This window comes from Podarcis cretensis (genome assembly GCF_951804945.1).
Source record: "Podarcis cretensis genome assembly, chromosome: 1".
NCBI lineage: Eukaryota > Metazoa > Chordata > Lepidosauria > Squamata > Lacertidae > Podarcis > Podarcis cretensis.
In genome coordinates this window covers 100,554,022-100,572,061 of record NC_137170.1, presented here as the reverse complement: position 1 = coordinate 100,572,061, position 18,040 = coordinate 100,554,022, and the positions used below count along the sequence as shown (strand labels likewise).

At 43.4% G+C, this 18,040-nt stretch overlaps 1 protein-coding gene across 1 annotated transcript in view; it reads right to left on the bottom strand.

Moving 5' to 3' along the window:
• The window catches only part of SPOPL (speckle type BTB/POZ protein like), a 31,858-nt gene extending 29,937 nt beyond the window's left edge, over positions 1-1,921 (bottom strand). The window contains exon 1 of the mRNA XM_079994470.1: positions 1,502-1,921. The gene's annotated coding sequence lies outside the window, so the exon portion shown is untranslated. The remainder of the gene's footprint in view (positions 1-1,501) is intronic.
• Positions 1,922-18,040: the final 16,119 nt, after the last annotated feature.

Genomic DNA, 18,040 nt, shown 5'->3' with positions numbered 1-18,040 from the left:
GTCAAAACACAGTGACTAGTTAAATATGTCCATCTGAAATACAGGATGGTCAAGTGAAGGCTGGTCATCAAAAGAAACAAATGCAAAAAATTAACACCAGAGACCAATGTGAATTTAAATTTATAACAAGTCAGGATTTGAAATAATGTGCGGGTAAAATTTCACAGCAAAATACCTTGGTAAATCCAAGAATACCTGCCAATATTGTACCAAGAATGGAGAATGGCAAGATATAAAAGAACAAATAATCCTAAAGCACCTTCAAGACTGACATACTGTAGCATGTGCCTTCAAATAATATAAGAAAAAACCTTCAAAATCCACATTTGGGCAGTACCTTTTTTGAGACGAACCAAAATTTCACAGAAACATGACACGTTTTTGAGTTCTACAGAACATCCTGCCTGATCCGGAGAACTCAAAAACTTGTCACACTTTTTTAACATTATGGTTGGTCCCAATAAAGGCATTGCCAAAGTGTGGATTTTGGGGGGAGTCATCTGTGAGATCTGTAGGCCTCAACTCCTTAACCAATGAGACTCTTGCAGCACCTGGGGTCTAGATTTTTCTGACACATGTTCTCAGACCACAAAAGATTATGCTAAGGCACATTTGTTAGCCTTTAAGGTGTCACAAGATCACCGGGTATTTTTCACAACTACTCTTCTTCAACAACAGAAGAATGATTAGGACTGTCCTATAATTAAAACCCTGCGGAAGTTGGCCACGAAACACCTACAATGACATCTGGCCACGAAACACGAAATGACATCTTGACCCTGCCTCTAAGGCTGCAATCTTACAGGGGGAGTAAGTCCTGCTGCTATTTAGTTTCTGAACAAACATGAAGAGGAGAGCAAAACACCACAGGAAGAAGGTTGGTGGGGGGGGGTGAGAGAAAGAGAGATAAACAGAGGCAGAAATTGAGAGGAAGACTCATAGAGTAGCAAGTAGAGAAAGCCCTTGTCCAACGAATCACATTCCAAAGAGGTTTGAATTAGACATAAAATGACAGCACTGCATCAGAAGGAAGCTTTGATATATATGTGTGTGTGTCTGTTTACCAGAAAGCATACGATAAAAGAAAAGTGTATAAATATGCAAAGGCATCTGGGATTTCCTCAAAAAAAAAAAAAAAGTATCCGGAAAAGAAGGTGCAGAAACATCCCAGGCTGCCCCTAGGGTTGGCAAGGCGAGAGGCCCTGCTTAGAAGAGGGCTCCCCCCACCCACCCACCCACCCACCCCTCTTGGGCACCAACCTCTCTTTTTTGGGGTTGGGGGGGGGGCAGAACCATCAGTAACAATTTCATGGGGAGGAAGTAAGAGGAGCCTCCCGTGAGAAGTGCGTGTGTGCATATTGTGTGTATGTGTGAGAGAGAGCGCGCTAAGTGTGTGAAGTGTGTTACCCGAGTGCCAATGCAGCCCCCGCCCACAGAGAGGAGAGAAGGGCTGCCCCATAAGCGACCCGGACTGAATCATCACCCCCCTGGATCCTTTTACCGGAGTTCGGCGCTGGCAGGGGGTCTCGGCCGGCCTCATACTGACGGGACTGGAAGAGGGGGCTCCGCTAGTCCGTGGCCCCCGCTGACGATGGCGTGAGGGGAAGAGGGCGAGGAGGGAGGAGGAGACGGCGGAGGAGGGGGCTGTGGCGGAAGCGTCGCGTCCGGGCAGAGCTGCTGGCGGCGGAGCCGCATTTCCCCCCCCTCTCTCTCTCCTCCCGTCACAAGCCTCCTCGGCCACCCCTCAGGTGGGGAAGCGAGAGCGAGGAGCCCGGTCGGCCCACCTTCGCGCACGGGCGCGGGGCCCCTCTCGGCTCCCGTACACAGGGGAAAAAAAGAGGGGGGGAGGAAACGGGGTGGGGGGGGGAGAGAGAGCAAGCGAGAGAGAGAAACCCTCACAGAGGCGGCGGCGGCGGCGGCCGTAGGCAGCTGCTTGTTGCTATTACTGCTGCCGCCGCCGCTTCCTCACTTCCGGGAGCGACGCGGCGTGTGTGTGACGTCATGACGCAGCCGGGGCACTGGCGCGTGTGGTTCCCCCCCTCCCCCCAAAAAGAGCTGCGCCGTTCTGTAGGAGGGCTTATTTGAAGAAGAAGAAAAGTATTATAATATTTTTACTTTTTAAAAAAACGACCCGAACGCCTCCATCCGGGTACTTGCAAGGGAAGCTCCGGTTCTGCTGAGGGAAGAATGTAGGTGCCTGTATGAGTCCGTGCCCAATTCCATATTACTGTATAGGAACTTGCCTTTGGGCTCAAATACAACCCTTTGTGTGTATCACATATATATATATATATACATACATATATACATATACATATACGTGTGTGTGTTTAGATATATAGATATGTCTCTATATATACATACATACACACACACAAATTAAACGTTTACACATACACAGAGAGAATTTATTATTATTATTATTATTATTATTATTATTATTATTATTTATTGTTGTTATTATTATTATTATTATTATTATATGCAAACCACCAAGTGAGAGTTATAGTTCATCTGATGAACTGGGCTCTAGTTGACAAATGCTTTTAGGCCATGATAAAATTTAGTCTTTTAGGCTTCACAAACCTTTACTGTGGCTGATCACAGAATTATCCTGCCCTGGGCAACACGAAGGGCAGATTTGGTCCCACGTTGCTCAGCTGTCCATGAGCGCTCAGCCGGCAGAGGGAAGGAGGGTATACAATGCAAGTGTGTGCAATGCCATCTCTCACTCTCTTTTTTTGGCACGGTAATGGACACTGAGCATAGCGGCAAGCACAGACTTGTAAAATCCATTACCAACTGGCAGGTAGGGGAGGGGCTGAGCAGAGGGGACAGGCTTCCTTCCTCCACAGCCAACATGGAAATCAAACATGCTTCGTCTACCAACAGCCCACCCACCTAAATATAATTCCTATTGCTACCAGGCAACGAGTGTATTTGTAGACCACTCTTCACGATTGCCCATGGTGATCTTGGAGCAATTTCCGAGATAAATTACATTCAACATAGAATTACATTGAAATACGAAACTTAAAACAAGTCATTAATAAAATACAGCTGTGCAGAAATAAAACCTAAAAGTGTTAGGCAGGCTGCATGACTTCATTTCCTCCAAAGGCCCTATAGAACAGGTATGTTTTTACTTGGCGACAAGCCTTTCAGAATTGTTCCCATCCCTTGTTAAATACAAGCCTAGACAAGCCCAGTTCTGCACTGCACAGAGATTGGCAGAGGCCAGCCAAGTACAGGCAGTGGCAGCTTCTGCTCATTCTGGCTGGCCTGCTGGACCCAAAGAGAACAGGTAGAGCAGCCTTTGACAACCTGGTGCCCTTCAAATGTTTGGGAGTGCAACTCCCATTAGCAGCAGCCAGCAGAGGGAGGTAGCAAAAGGCAGAATAGTGGTTGGTCCTTGCAACTCGCTGGATCATCACCTTGTCATGGTGAGTGGGCTGGCACGTTCCTATGACCCTTGTGAACAAAGCTATCAGGAATCTCATACTCCCAGCAGGGTCACCCAAGGTGGTAAGGTCAAAGGATTCCATCAACGGTGTCTCCGAAGAATTTTACACATCACTTGGGAAGACAGGTGAACTAATTCCAGTGTACTGGAAGAAGCAAAGATCACCAGTGTCAAAGCAATGATTCTTCAACATCTATTTTGGACTATTCATGTTGTTCAGATGGCTGATTATCATCTTCCAAAGCAACTACTCTATTCCGAACTTAAAAATGGAAAGCGTAATGCTGGTGGTGAACAAAAGAGGTTTAAAGACTCTCTCAAGGTAAATCTAAATAAAGTAGGATAAACACCAACAATTGGGAAACATTGGCCTGCAGTTCTCCAACTGAAGAAAAACCTTTACTGAAGAACTTTGAAGATGCTTGAACTCAGGACACAAGGAAGGAACACGCTAAGAGGAAGGCACGTTTAGCAAACCTTCACCTTGATCAACTCCTGCCCGGAAACCTATGTCCCCACTGTGGAAGGATGCATGGCTCCAGAATTGGCCTCCACAGTCACGTACAGACTCACTGTTAAGACCGTGTTCATGGAAGACGATTTTACTCGGCTATGAGTGATCGCCAAAGAAGCTACCGAGAAATAGAAGGTTAGAATCCTTTTTCCTTGAACAAATTATTTTCATATCTGTCATAAGTGTCTGCATAATATGGGTTTTTTAATGGGGGGTGGTATCTTTATAATGGCAGTTGTATTAGGGGGTGGGATGAAATATGGTATAAAAGGCAGTGAAAATCCAAAGTAGACCTTCTCATTCCTTTCCCCTCCTTTCATCTCCAGGGGAAAATGCATTTTATAGAAACAACTAAAAAGTTGTTTTATATTAGTTGAATATCTAAATATACTTTTTGAAGACATTGTTATGAATTTGGGGCATACAGCCTACCCCCCATCCCTATTCTAATTCCTATATCAATTTCTGGAATAGCCAGGCCAGCCTGCTATGTATGGGTCTTTAAGGTAACAAAGGAAGTGGCTCTGTGCCAGATGTCAAATGTGTGGACCTCCCTCCCTCAACTGTCTCTCAGCTAGAAAGACAAAAGACCAGAGTGGAGAGTTGAGTTATGTGAGCCAGAAGCTGGAAGAAAAGCTGCAGGCTGGCCAGGCAAAGAGAGAGAGCAATGACTGATTTCTTTTTTAACCCAAGGCTGTGGCTATGGGAGAAACAAGACCCTTTGGAGGTGTTAATGCTGTGAACCCCTCCACTGCAGGCTCAAGTTATATATGTGTGTGTAAATAAACCATATATTACATTCTCAAAGGAAACACAAACCCTGGGTGCCTGGAACACCGCTTGGAGATTGGAGTGGCATGCAACAATATCCCTCCAGAGTTATAGATGAGCTTTCCACTTTCCTAACTGAATGCCGTGTCTGATCACTTCTGGGGTGGGGGTTGCAGAAACATCCTTGCCATGTTCTTCCCTTTGTAGTCATTCAAAATGACAAGATACAGGACTCAAGAGCTTCCAAGCTTTATACAGGCATTACTATTTTGTCTTGCAAGCACAAATAATTTTCCACACTTTCGTAAGTTAATGATATTTTCTCCTTCCCCTGCATTTACATGAGTTTAAGGGTATTTGTTTGCATGGGACATGAAACTCTGGGTTGTGGAGCTGAATACTGTGTGAAATGGGGAGCCAGAGAAGGAGTTTGCTGTAAAATGCATAATTTACAAAAGAGAAATGTAAACTTTGTAGAAAGAAAACAGCAGCGAATAAGTTCCGTCTGGGTTCCTAACTTGTCATGAAAGCAAGAGAATTGTAGCACATCTTAGGCCTGAGCTTCATGGGCAGCAGCATGGGGTTCTTCTGCTTTGAACCACTGCTTCTGCAGCAAAGGGATTCTGACCCAAGGTAAGAGTTCACGTTTGGGCAGGCAGAGGAAGGCAGGACAAAGTAGGTCAAAGATGAGGCAAGGCAAGGATTTCAGGATTCAAGTGATACCACAGACACTACCTAGCTGATATCACCCCTTTAAGACTGGTTTATGGGAATGGGTTAGAACCTCAGAAATAAAGAGTCTCCTGTTAAGACTTCAAGGCCAGTGTCACAAGGAAATTGGGTGGAAAGGGTGAACACCCGTGGTCTAAAGTTCCCATATAACCTGGATTGGTGGGAGCTCTCGGCAGCCAGCTACCCAGCATCTATTTGGGCTTTTGACAGCATCTTTTTCCGTTGCTCAGCCTACTGAGATTTAAGCATAAGTTTTTGTGTTATTTAGCTGGATTAATTAGGGTTTGTTGCTTTCTTACCTTCTAAGTTATTTTAATCTGTGTAATTATTTGGAGTTTTTCACTTTTGTAGAGTTTTTTTTTAGTAAAGTTTATGTATGATTTTATGAAATTTGGTCTGGTCTGGGTTCCTGAACCTTTTAATTTTGACCACACTTTGCTTTTCGGAGGAAGGGTCATCTGCCACAGGCACTCTCTGCAGCTGCCTTTTCTGCTGGTTAAATGGATCAGTGGTGCAACTCTTCCTCTACTGCTGCTGTAGTCAAGGCTTGGCTACTGAAGCAGCAGTCCTTTCATGTGAGCAGGGACCTCAGCTTCCCTGGTCAATTTCAGGGGTTCTCTAAGTGCTCACTGTTCACCATGTCTGGGCTCTCTGAAAATATGGCACAAACTCTGAAGGCTGTAATTGTAAACACAAACCAGGGAGTAAACCCCATTGCACACAGTGAGAGTTACTTACAGACACATTATCTAAACAATGGCCCACCAAGTAAGGAAGCAACACCAGTTAAAGAGAGGCAATTCAAAGTAATCACTTAAGACACATTACTTACCCAATAAGTGTTCATGTGACTTCAGTTAAGGCTGCTCTGGCTGCTCCTCCAACCACAATATGAGACCAGCTAAAAGAAGGCGAGCGGGGTGGGGTGGGGGAATTTCCCTGGCACTTTGTTTATGTCTGCAGTAACACCCTTGAGCTTTCCTTCTTCCCATTTTCTTTTGCTTTGGTTTGACTGTCAGTTTCCTCTTGATGCATTTCCTCTCCGCAGGTGCTTCCTCCTCTCAGGACTATGAGCTTTATTTCTTCTTTTTCTGTTTGAGCCGTATCGCATAGACACCTGCGCACCTTCACACTCCATTACCCCATAACAAATGCTAAACAGAAGAAGGAAGAAAACACCATATGCGTGAGATTCGAATGAAGTTAGGACTGTGCAGTGTTAGGGGGAAATGACCAAGACACAGGGTAGTAAGAACGGGTGAATCGTTGGTGGGGAAGTCTGGGAGAAGTGATGGTGGAGGAGGAATCCCAGGGAAATAGCTAAGGTGGAGGGCGCTGTAGGATAACCTGAGAGAAAAATACAAGGATTGCAGCAAAAAACCTTAATTGTGATAGGGCCTGGGGTGAGGAACAGATCTCACAAACTGTCCAGTGTACATTCAGGTGCATATTTCTGTGAAAAGGACCCCCTTCAGTCTGAAATCTCAAGACAGGTTTATGCTGAAAGAAGTTGTACTTAACATCAAGAGGATGCATTTTAAATAATAATAAACACATTTCCATTCCACCTTTCTTCCAAGGAGTTCACAGTGGCATATATAATTCTCCCCTTTCCCCATTTTATCCTAATCACAACCTTGTGAGGTAGGATAGGCTGAGAGACAGCGACTGGCCCAAGGTCACCCAGTGAGCTTCTGGCTGAGGAGATTTATTCCTGCTCCTCCCAAGCTCTAGTCCAGGACTCTAACCCCTACACTACATTGGCTCTCTATTAGAGTGAAGGGTGTCTAACGTGAGTTTTCAGGGTGGGGTAGCTTATTTTCTAGAAGCAGAAGTATTTCACATTAATTATAAAAATATTTACATGCACCTGTATCATTAAAAATATATCACAGCGGTCTACAGCAATATATAAACATAAAAACATGCAGTAAAATAATAAAAAGTTAAAAGCAAATTAAAAGCAAAAGAATTGAAAACAAACACCATTAGGTCATTGTGTGTGGTATACTCTAATTCTCTGCCCAGAATAGAAAAGGTGTGAGGTGGTGTTTAAAAGTTGGCACAGAAGGGGCCTGCTGAATCTCTCTTGGCCGGATGCCCCACAGGACTGGGTCGAGAACACTAAAAGCTCTGTTTCTCCTAGTCATCAAAGGAGTCACCCCAACTGGAGAAAGACCGAGACGCTCCTACAGGTTATCTCAAGGGTGATAGAGATGACATAGAAAGGTTCAGGCAATCCCTGAGTTTTCCTGGACCTAAGTTGCTCAGGGCTCTTGTAAATTAATGAAAGAACATTGAACCTGGCTTGGTAGTAGATGGGCAGCCCATGGAGATGCTTTGACAGTGATGTCACATGTTCGCTTCCATCAGCAATCTGACTGCAGCATTCTGCACCAGCTGGAGCTTGTGAACCAGACCTGGGGGCCAAATCATCATTTGGAAAGTTCAGCAGGCTTATAAAGTCATACGTTGTGTTGCATCCACTTTTTGTTGCGTCTTTTCATGTTATGGGTTACTTCCAGGTTTTGTCACTCGCACCTGCGCAGATGCAGCACTTCGAGTTGCGGATCCGGAACAGATCCGGTCCATAACATGAGGTACCACTGTAATCACGCTTTCAGGCTCTAAAGAAAATATTGTACTTTTGGACTGTTGAAAGCAGGTGTCCATACACACTATACCCTTAAAACATATTTGAAGCACAATTTTCTCCTCAAATAATTCTGGGCACTGTAGTTTATCCCTCACAGAGTTAGAATTCCCAGCAACCCTTCATATACTGGTGTGCCCAGAATTCTTTGAGGGCCAGAATGTGCTTTGAATGTGCTTTTATGGTGTAGTATATATAAACCCTAAAAACGGCACTGAAACTGTTTTGAATGCGATTTGCTGCATGTATCTTTCTCAGGTTGCAAGCTACTCTTGAAACATTTCTTCACTACTCTTGTTACACACTTACTTTAGGAATTCTATCTCCAGTGATTAACATATGACTCATTCTTCCTTTCATTTATGGCTTCTTGTTTTTCGCACTTTTGGGAAACCACACAGTTTTTTTGACCGTTTCCCTCTGCTTCCTTCCTCAAATCAGTAACATGGTTTAACACTGTTCTTTTAATTTCTAATCCTTGAGGATTCTTTAACCAATTTCTAGATTCCTTTCCTCATCAAAATAAAGCTGAAGCAAAGACTCGTTATTTCAACAGCTCCACCAGCTTTCAAATAACAGATTTGTAGCCCTTATCAACATAAGCAGTTTGCCGTTATTAGGGAGGCATTTAGGACATTTCCAGGCTGTTGCTGTTTCAGAGTGGAATTCAGTGACATGCCGGCAAATTCATATTGCACAATCATAGTTGATTGGGATGTCTTGCAAAACATGCCCACTTCGCCAAAATATTGGATATTATTATTATTATTATTATTATTATTATCATTATTACAATAAGGAAAGTGATGGGGAGATGCATTGGAAAGTTGCATGATAACATTTGCTTTAACACAATGCCATTTAACCTCCCAGCAAACAAATCAGGACAAATGTTCAATAAACAGGTTATCTGGAATCACCTTTATTTTATTGTGGTGACCATGAAGACACTAGCTTCATCTACTATCTCAAAACCAATGAGAAACATGGGATTGCTGAACAGCAAACTCACAGTATGCAGTTTATGGGGTGCAATTATAAGAAGTTCCGGGGCACATTTGACACCATTGATTCCCTGAACTGCTGAAAATTTCAGCCCTAAGAGGCAGGGCCTGCAAATTGGGAGAGGAAGGGACTGTTACACAGGCCACTTGCCATGTGGACTTGTATGGACTGGCCTGGTTTTCTTTTGGCAAGGAACAGATGCAATAAATTATCATATCTGAGCTATGGGAGGTGGGGGGAGGGAGGAACCCTGCCAAATGGATAAGGAATACATATAAACCACACTAAACTTGAAGGAGCTTCATAGGTTCGGTGCCTGTACAGGCTTTCATTTGTAGCTGCTGACATCCCGTTTCCATTGTGGCACTTTCCACATCTGATTCAGCAGACCTTTTGTATAAGCTGTGTCTGCTAATGAGCATAACTTTTAGGAAAGTATCCCTTCAGATTACAGTTCCTTCGGTTCCCTCTAAGAGTCGATGCTATTTCCTGTGAGAGAGGTTTTTTTTAAAAAAATAATAATCATAATTTGAAACTATTCAAAGCTCAAGAGGAGGAAGGAGTAATTTAAAGTATTGATTATTCAATATAAAACTGAATAGTTTAATTTCCATGACTAACAATAAAGTTGGGATGAGCTGGAAACTTATAAGAAAAGCTTCCTTGAAATGATGTGACATAAAAAATATTCACCAAAGAATTTCTCACAGGGTTTTACTGATCTCTGGAGGGGCTCTCTGCAGGCTGGTTTTGAATCTGGAATTACTAGAGCATATTTATTCTACAAAAACATTGAAGGTTTCATAAATCCACTTTCATTGGCCATCTGTGAAATCCTGAGGTGGGCATTTTTAGAACAGCCTCCCTAATGGGAAGGAAGGAATTTCATTAGGCAGACTTGGGTGGAATCTACATATGTATAAATGTTCTGAAAATGCTTTTTTTAAAAAAGCGTTTTTAAAAATACATTGAATTTTCCATAAGGCTCACCATCACATCTAGTGTCACATTGGATATTGCACTTAAAACACACTTAAAACGTTTTATTTGCAGCTGTATAGCTGAGTCCTTATACACATTTAAGAAAAGCACTTTATTTTTATTCAGTTTTATTCTGTTTCATTCTGTATGAAAGACAAACATACAGTAAGAAGTAATAGCGACAAACACGTGTATTTGGCATAGTTCAATCTCTCCCTTTAACTACAATGGAAGGAGGCGGGGAAAGAAAGAAGGAAGAACAGAACTCAGCTCTCTTCCATCCTGGCCATAGTGAGCTGGCAGAGCTTCAGAAGTGATGTTAGCTCCATCACAGATTCACCACCGCCACCACAAGACAGCTCTGCAAGAGTGTAACTAGATGAAGATTTCATTTTAGTTATTTTTCTCTCAAGTGTGTCACCAAACCTCCTGAATGCTCCTAATGCTAATTAGTTGGGGAAAATTTATACAGCATGCTTTCAATCTTGTAGTGCTCCAGTAATGTCAAGTGCGTTTTAATCACAGGCATAAATAATGAGAATATAATGTTTTGAAAGCTTCCATGAACAGTGCTGATGTGGAGGAAGGGAAGAAACCTGCAATAATAAAGCACTGGATCTTCTTGAATGCGAGTCGGGGGGGGGGGAGTAGGGACGGCTTGTATGTATTCTTCTTAACAAGTAAGCCTACTTTATCTTGCATGTGCAGTAGCAGCTGGCAGGGTGGTTGTAGAGGGCAACATTGCTTACCTGGCTTCTCAAAGCCATGCATTGCTGCTATTCACCAAAAATGAGAGGGCAAAAGTGGCTGGAAGTCCTGGTTTGGGCCCCAGATCAGAGGGGACCACACACAACCCTGACATATACAGTATACGGTATATCTTTCTTTTTGGGAGAAAGAGCAACATCTGCCTAAAAGCAATAAAAAAAATCTTATGCCATCTGCGCTTTTGGGCGTCAGTTTGTCAGAACTTAAAAATGTGAAGCATAGTTTGAGCCTAAGATGTGAATTAGGATTGCCTATCCAGGATTGCCTATCCAGCCATCAGGTATGGATTCTTTTGTTGCAATTCCTGCATTTCAGGTGGTTGGACTAGATGACCCTTACAATCCTTTCTGACTCTACCAGCTGAAAACTGGTTTGCACACACATGCATTGTTGTTCTGTTACACACACACACACTTGAAAGATTGGGTATTTAATAAGTGAAACTGAATGAAGAAGCCCCCAAACAAATTACAGTGGAATTAACAAGGATGTTACAATGTTGAAAAATATGATGTTGTATAAGCTTTTTAAAGGTAAAGGTAAAGGTACCCCTGCCCGTACGGGCCAGTCTTGACAGACTCTGGGGTTGTGCGCCCATCTCACTTAAGAGGCCAAGGGCCAGCGCTGTCCGGAGACACTTCCGGGTCACGTGGCCAGCGTGACATCGCTGCTCTGGCGAGCCAGAGCCGCACACGGAAACGCCGTTTACCTTCCCGCTGGTAAGCGGTCCCTATTTATCTACTTGCATCCGGAGGTGCTTTCGAACTGCTAGGTTGGCAGGCGCTGGGACCGAGCAGCGGGAGCGCACCCCGCCGCAGGGATTCGAACCGCCGACCTTTCGATCGGCAAGTCCTAGGCGCTGAGGCTTTAACTCACAGCGCCACCTGCGTCCCTCAATAAGCTTTTTACAGGACCTTAGAATGTGAACCCATTCCAGTGACTTTTCCCAGGTTTCTATGTCCTTCACCAGATGTCAATAAAAACTATAGTTTTGGCCACCTTCTAAAGTTGAACTCACAGCTGAGCTCTTGAGGCAGCAGTACTTGATAATTCTCCTAATGACTCAACAGAACTGCCTGATTCATATTCTGAATATATGAAAATTGCACCTGTAACGCAGCTCTAGCCTGGGCGGAGCAGGTGTAAATAGCCAGGCAGGAAATGCTACCAAACCACCAAAGATTGGCAAAATGTGTTCAACACTACACTGCTGTCTTTGTGCTCTGGCTAACAAAGTTGTACACAGATATGCACATACGTACAGCCCTGTTCTCACTGACTGACTGGAGTAGTAAGATTATGCTGGCTGGCCCTGCTTCACTCTCTGCATTCCCACTGCCTTGAACCCAGATCACTGAACCTCCAGACAAAGTGAGAATAGGCTCTTCACACATACAACCCATCCAGAGCCTCTGTGGCTCAAACCGGAAACTATTACACCTATACCTGCCCAATGAGGTGACGCACCGTACTGTGTATTGCAGCAGCTGTAAAGGCAGTTTAGTAGCGTCAGGACCTGGGCTGAGCCCACCTACCCACAGTGGTCTTTATATCCTTCTGGAGAAGAAGGATAAGAGAGCTTCCTGTTCCAGTGAAGCCTGCCTTGATCAACAAGGCCTTCCTTAGCTCCTGGGTATTCCTGTATCCTTTGTTCCCAGCTTGCTTCTCAGTATCTCTTGATTTATGCTTTGTCCTCACGTCCTGGCTTTATCCTAGTGCATCTGAAACTGTTGCCCATAGCTTAGCCCTCACAGCAGTTAGGTGTGAACTATGCGCATATTCAGGCAAGATTAAATTAAAAAATGTGCAAACCCCATCACCACAGACAAATTTCAGGAATAGGTCTAAGAGAATAGTGATAGTTTTAAGGGAGATGTGTGGATAAGGTGGTTTGAAGGATCCATATACAGGTTTAAGAGGGGTCATGGGCAAAGTGTTCTCTGGTGAACAACCCTTGTTCCCTGGAGGCTTACTGCCAGTCAGCTGGGCCTGGACACCATTTTCATTTAGCCCTATACCTCTTATGTAGCATTGTTTGGGAGCATTATGGGAAGTTAATGTGGAGCCCAGACCCAACCTCCAGATGCTGCTCAGGATACAAGGCTGGGGGAAAGCATTTTTAAGGGTTCAGGAATGCAGTGGGTCAGTGCATCTGGCTGTTAACCTGAAGGTTGGTGGTTCGAGCCCACCCAGGGTCAGGTGTGAGCAGAATTCCTGCATTGCAAGGGGTTGGACTAGATGACCCTCTGGGTCCCTTCCAACTCTACAATTCCATGATTCTAAGTTCTCCAGGGATGCGAGGTGCTGATGACAGGCCTGTCTTTACAGTGCTGCTGCAATTACAAACACTTCAGTTGCAATGTATTTTGAGATACATAACTGCCAGTGACACTTACAGAAATGAAACTAAAAACTGTTAACATGAAAGAAAGAAAATGTTTTGTTAATCCAAACTGTGCTTGATAGAAAACTTCTGATTTGATATGTAGGTTTCATCCAAGCAGTGATCAAAAGAAGAAACCTCCATCCTGGAAAACAAATTAGGAGAACTAGTTTTAAAGCTTTTATAAGTAGTAGCTGAGTGCGCTTCTGAAATTAATATTTTTCTCTCTCTTAAAAAATTAAAATATTATTCCTTCGGTATGACTCCTCATTAATTGTGTTCATTACAAATGGGCTGGTTGTGAGAGTGCACCCACCCATAAGGGTTGTTTGGAGCCACAAAAATATGGCTGGCTATCATTTCAATAGATCTGGAGCCATTCAAACAATTTCTACACAGGCAATGTAATCTTCCTCCAAGGTTTGGTCCCTGCCAGGTTTACTCTGATGTCAGACACAATCGCATCTAGATAAGCAGCAACATCTTTGCATGTCCAGGCTCACTGAGACATAAGACCCAAGAAGCCATTCATTGCTGGCCAGTGCTAAAAACCACTTGATCTGACAGTAGCCAGACAATATACCACATTAGGTTTATCTGTCTAATGCAGAGCCAGTGTGGTTTAGTGGTTAAGAGCGGTAGACTTGTAATCTGGTGAACCCGGTGACCTTGGGCTAGTCACACTTCTCTGAAGTCTCTCAGCCCTACTCACCTCACAGTGTGTTTGTTGTGGGGGAGGAAGGGAAAGGAGAATGTTAGCCGCTTTGAGACTCCTTCAGATAGTGATAAAGCGGGATATCAAATCCAGACTCTTCTTCTTCGGAAAGGCTTGTCGCAACCAGCTCTTCACTCATTCTTGTAGAGAAAGTGAACTAATCTATGTGGAAATCAAACTTGGTGGCAGATCTTGCTAGCCATTTTACATGACTAGCCAAATGGCAAATCTGTCCATTCACAAGATGCCATAATTGCTGATATCCCGGAAGCATGGTGTCGTTTGGCCCAACCCTAGTAACTATGTGCCTGACTAAAAGAAGGGTTATCTATAGTAGCACTGAATTGATTACAGGAGTATTAAAGTTATGCAGGCTTTAGTATTGCGTTGCTGTTCTGTTATGATATAGCTCACAGCTATGTAACAGAACGGGCAATTATAATCGTAGCTTGGCAAACATTAAAACTATATAAAGAAAATGCTCTTAGCTTCACAGTGGGGGTAAAAAGGAAAAGCTAAGGCCGTGTTATTCGCTTTGTTTGAAAAATGTAAGCAGGCATCTTTCAGGGTCACATTCATAAGACAAATTGCACATGAGATTTTCAATATGTCATAGAAAAAGAATAGATCCCAATACCTTAAAGAGAAGCTTTTGAATGGATTGTATGATCTGAGAATTTATAACCCTGCTAATAGAATCTTCTCCACACAGTAATGGAAACACATTGCTCAAACAGGAAGAAGTATTTGTTTTCAAACTTTCTAAGCACGCCACCAAACCTGAAGTAGCATCACTTCTCATGCTTTCAAAGTAGGATATTAATACATGCAGCAAAAGATTTGTCCGGAAAAACCAGCGCCCATCCAGTCTGAATGCTCTTCTCCCCGCAATCCTTGGAGTGTAGGGACTTGGTAGTTAATAAGTGATAATGAAAATGCATTCTGCATCTCCTCAGGAGCACTCTTGTTTACTGTGCTCCATATCTGAGCCCTACAATAAGTTCTGCTCTACCAACGTGGAATTGCATCTATACTGTATATTTAAGGCAAGTGGCTTCCCCAAAGAATCCCGAGAGCTGCAGCTTGTAATGGATGGTGGGAAATGTAGCTTTGTGAGCTGCAAACTAGAGTTCCCAAAATTCTTTAGGGGGAAACCATGTGCTTTTAATGCATGGTGTGGATGTGTTGAGAGTTGAAAAGGATCTGAAAGAAACGCCAGTCCAACTCGCTCCCCTGGCTCAGTGCAGGACACAATCCTTGACAGATGGCAGTCCCGCCTCTGTTTGAATGCCTCCAGTCATTAAACGCACCCAGTATCTGTAAGACTGATGAGACAGTATGCTGCTAGATACACACACTCGCTTTTCCCATGCAGTTGAAATGTGCTTGAGATGGAGGGGGAAAGACTTATAAATGGCAGGCCAGGATGGGTGTGTAGCCACTTAGTTTTGCATAAGTACATATGGCAGAAATGGGATAATAATGATTATGGTAATATTAGTACATTTATGCATACACAGAAGCACCAGGGGAAAGTATCAGCCCCTATAAAATAGCCATGAAGAATTGAAGTTGCTTCTCTTAAATGCTTAAAAAAAACACTTCTTGTTCTCCGTAATATATTGGCACCGTTACAATTAATAGTCTGTTTGAATCTCCATTAAACCTTCCAGAGGTTTACAACTCAGGCATAAAATTTCACTCTGGGCTGAAACTTGTTATCTAAAGTCTCAGCCCAGAAGCTATGCTTTTTTAAAACAATTTGTTTCATTAAACAATTTGCCTTTAACTGAAAGCCTTTCATTTTCAATTAATTTCAAGCCGTGTGATGTGTATTCCCTCAATCTGGCACAGCACACACACACACACAAAAAATCAATTTGAAAGCAAGTGGAATAGCACATATGGGTTCGGGGGGGGGGGGCATTGTTGGGTGTTGGCTTGGAAAAGGCTATGGAAGGCAGCTCAAAGGAAATGGTGTATTAACCATGCGCTGGAAGGAACCTCTTGTTGGATTGCCCCAAAAACCACAAGGATTGTCCAGCCAAAGTTCAACACTGTGGAATCCCCTTTATTTCAACATAAGCGAGTTAACGGATGCACCATTTGTTCACTGACGTCAGAAGGACAAGTGCCGAACTTTGGCTGGTTAATGTCCAGGAAAGCATGTTCTAGATGTCATACAGAAGTTGCCCAGAAACTGGCAACTAGAGTACAAGCACAGAGGCTGCACATGTAAAAAAGGAAAGAGCTTCTGCTCTGGTGTCAGGGCTGGAGTATTGGACTAGGACCAGTTTCTAATCCTTGCTCCATCACAAAACTTACCCTTGGGTGACCACTCTCATCAGGGTGTTGTGAGGATGAAATTGGTGGGAGTGGGGAGAACCAGGTATACTGTCCTGAGCTCCTTGGAGGAAGGGTGGGGGAAATATGTAATCAATGCAATAACAGAAAAGATAATCCAGATGGGCAAAAGTGCCTTGCTGAGTTCAGTTCCAGCCCCTGAAAGTAGCTGATCACCGCCACATAGGCTCATGACTGTGCTAGTTAGACTTTCCATCCATGTCAGCATCTGAAACCCCACCTGCTCCTTCCCATACCAGCATTTAGAATGGCACAATGACCTCCCCATACGCTGTTCACCCCACCCTCCATTACTGTTTTTCACATGAGATCTGATTGGTTTGGAAACCCATCATTCAGCTTATCAGACACTTGATCCCCAATTCCAAGTTTTTAAAGAACTCAACCCTGAATGTTTAATATCGTGTAACAAGAAGAACAGTGAGACTTGGTGGTGTTTCACCAGTACTCTATTACAATTTTTAAAAATAAAATAAATGTTTTCTTTCCTTAATAAATCGTCCCTTATTTCTTTTCTTTCAAGCAGTCGGAGGTGATGGGATTTATTGTGTCATTGGATATAGTAGCGTCAGTCTCTCATTTCACCACAGTAAATAGAATTTTTGATTACATCGCTGCAGGAGTTCATTCTTGTCATTGCACCTAAGTAGCAATATGTATAGGAGGCAGAAACAACAGGCAGTTCCCCACCTCCTCTCATTTTTAAGAGAGAGTGAGAAATTCTCTCTTGGGATAGGATATTCTACTTCTGCGGGGAACTTTCCACTAACCGCTTCTGAAATACGCATTTCAGTTTGTAGGTGTTCAGAAATCATCAGTGCACAACAATATTATAACGATAACCGTAAATGCAGGCAGTACTGTATGTGCAAACATCATTTTTTGGTGCTTACCTTTGTTTTGCCTTCCACAGTATTGCTCTCTGATAGAAATGCCCCATCTCTTGATTATCTCTAGTTGCTGGTGGTGGTGGCAGAGAAAATGAGAGATGGGTAGTAATTGAATACAATGCTTGCATGAGATTTGACGGGTTAAAAGTAGGTAAGTAAAAAATGAAGGCAGCCTTTTAAGTGTGAAAGTGAAGAGCAGAGAAGGCTCTGCTTAATAGAATACAACAGCTGCCTTAACCCAGGTCAGGTTAGTCATCTATTCAGACCAGCACTGTCCAGCATTGTCTTTCAAGGTATTTAGGCAGAGTTTGTTTCCGTCAACTGTTATGTGATATTTTCAACTGGAGATCCCATGGATCGAACCAAGGAATTGTTCCATTTAACTTCTCCTCATTCATACTCAGGGGTGCCAACTTGAATAAAATATGGGGGGCGGGGAGGTAAGCTCTGCCCCGCACAATCAGTCACATGATACAGTGTGCGCACACAGTTTGAATGGCAATGCTCATCAGCTTTAGGGCCCTAGCCCCCTCTAATGTTTTATGGGGTGGCGGTGAAGGGACTTTGGCCCCTAGGAGTTGGCTCCTATGTCCATACTACAATATGTACAGTAATAATTAGCTACCAGTAAGTGTAGCTTACTGTAAATGTAAGTGCTAGTATTGGAACGCAACACCCTATATGGCTTGCCAGGATAGCTAAAAGACTGCTTCATCTTCTACTTATCATTGTCATTATCTCCTACTTATCCAACCAATCACTGCATTCTGCAAGAGAGGGAATCTTGCAGATATCAGGAGG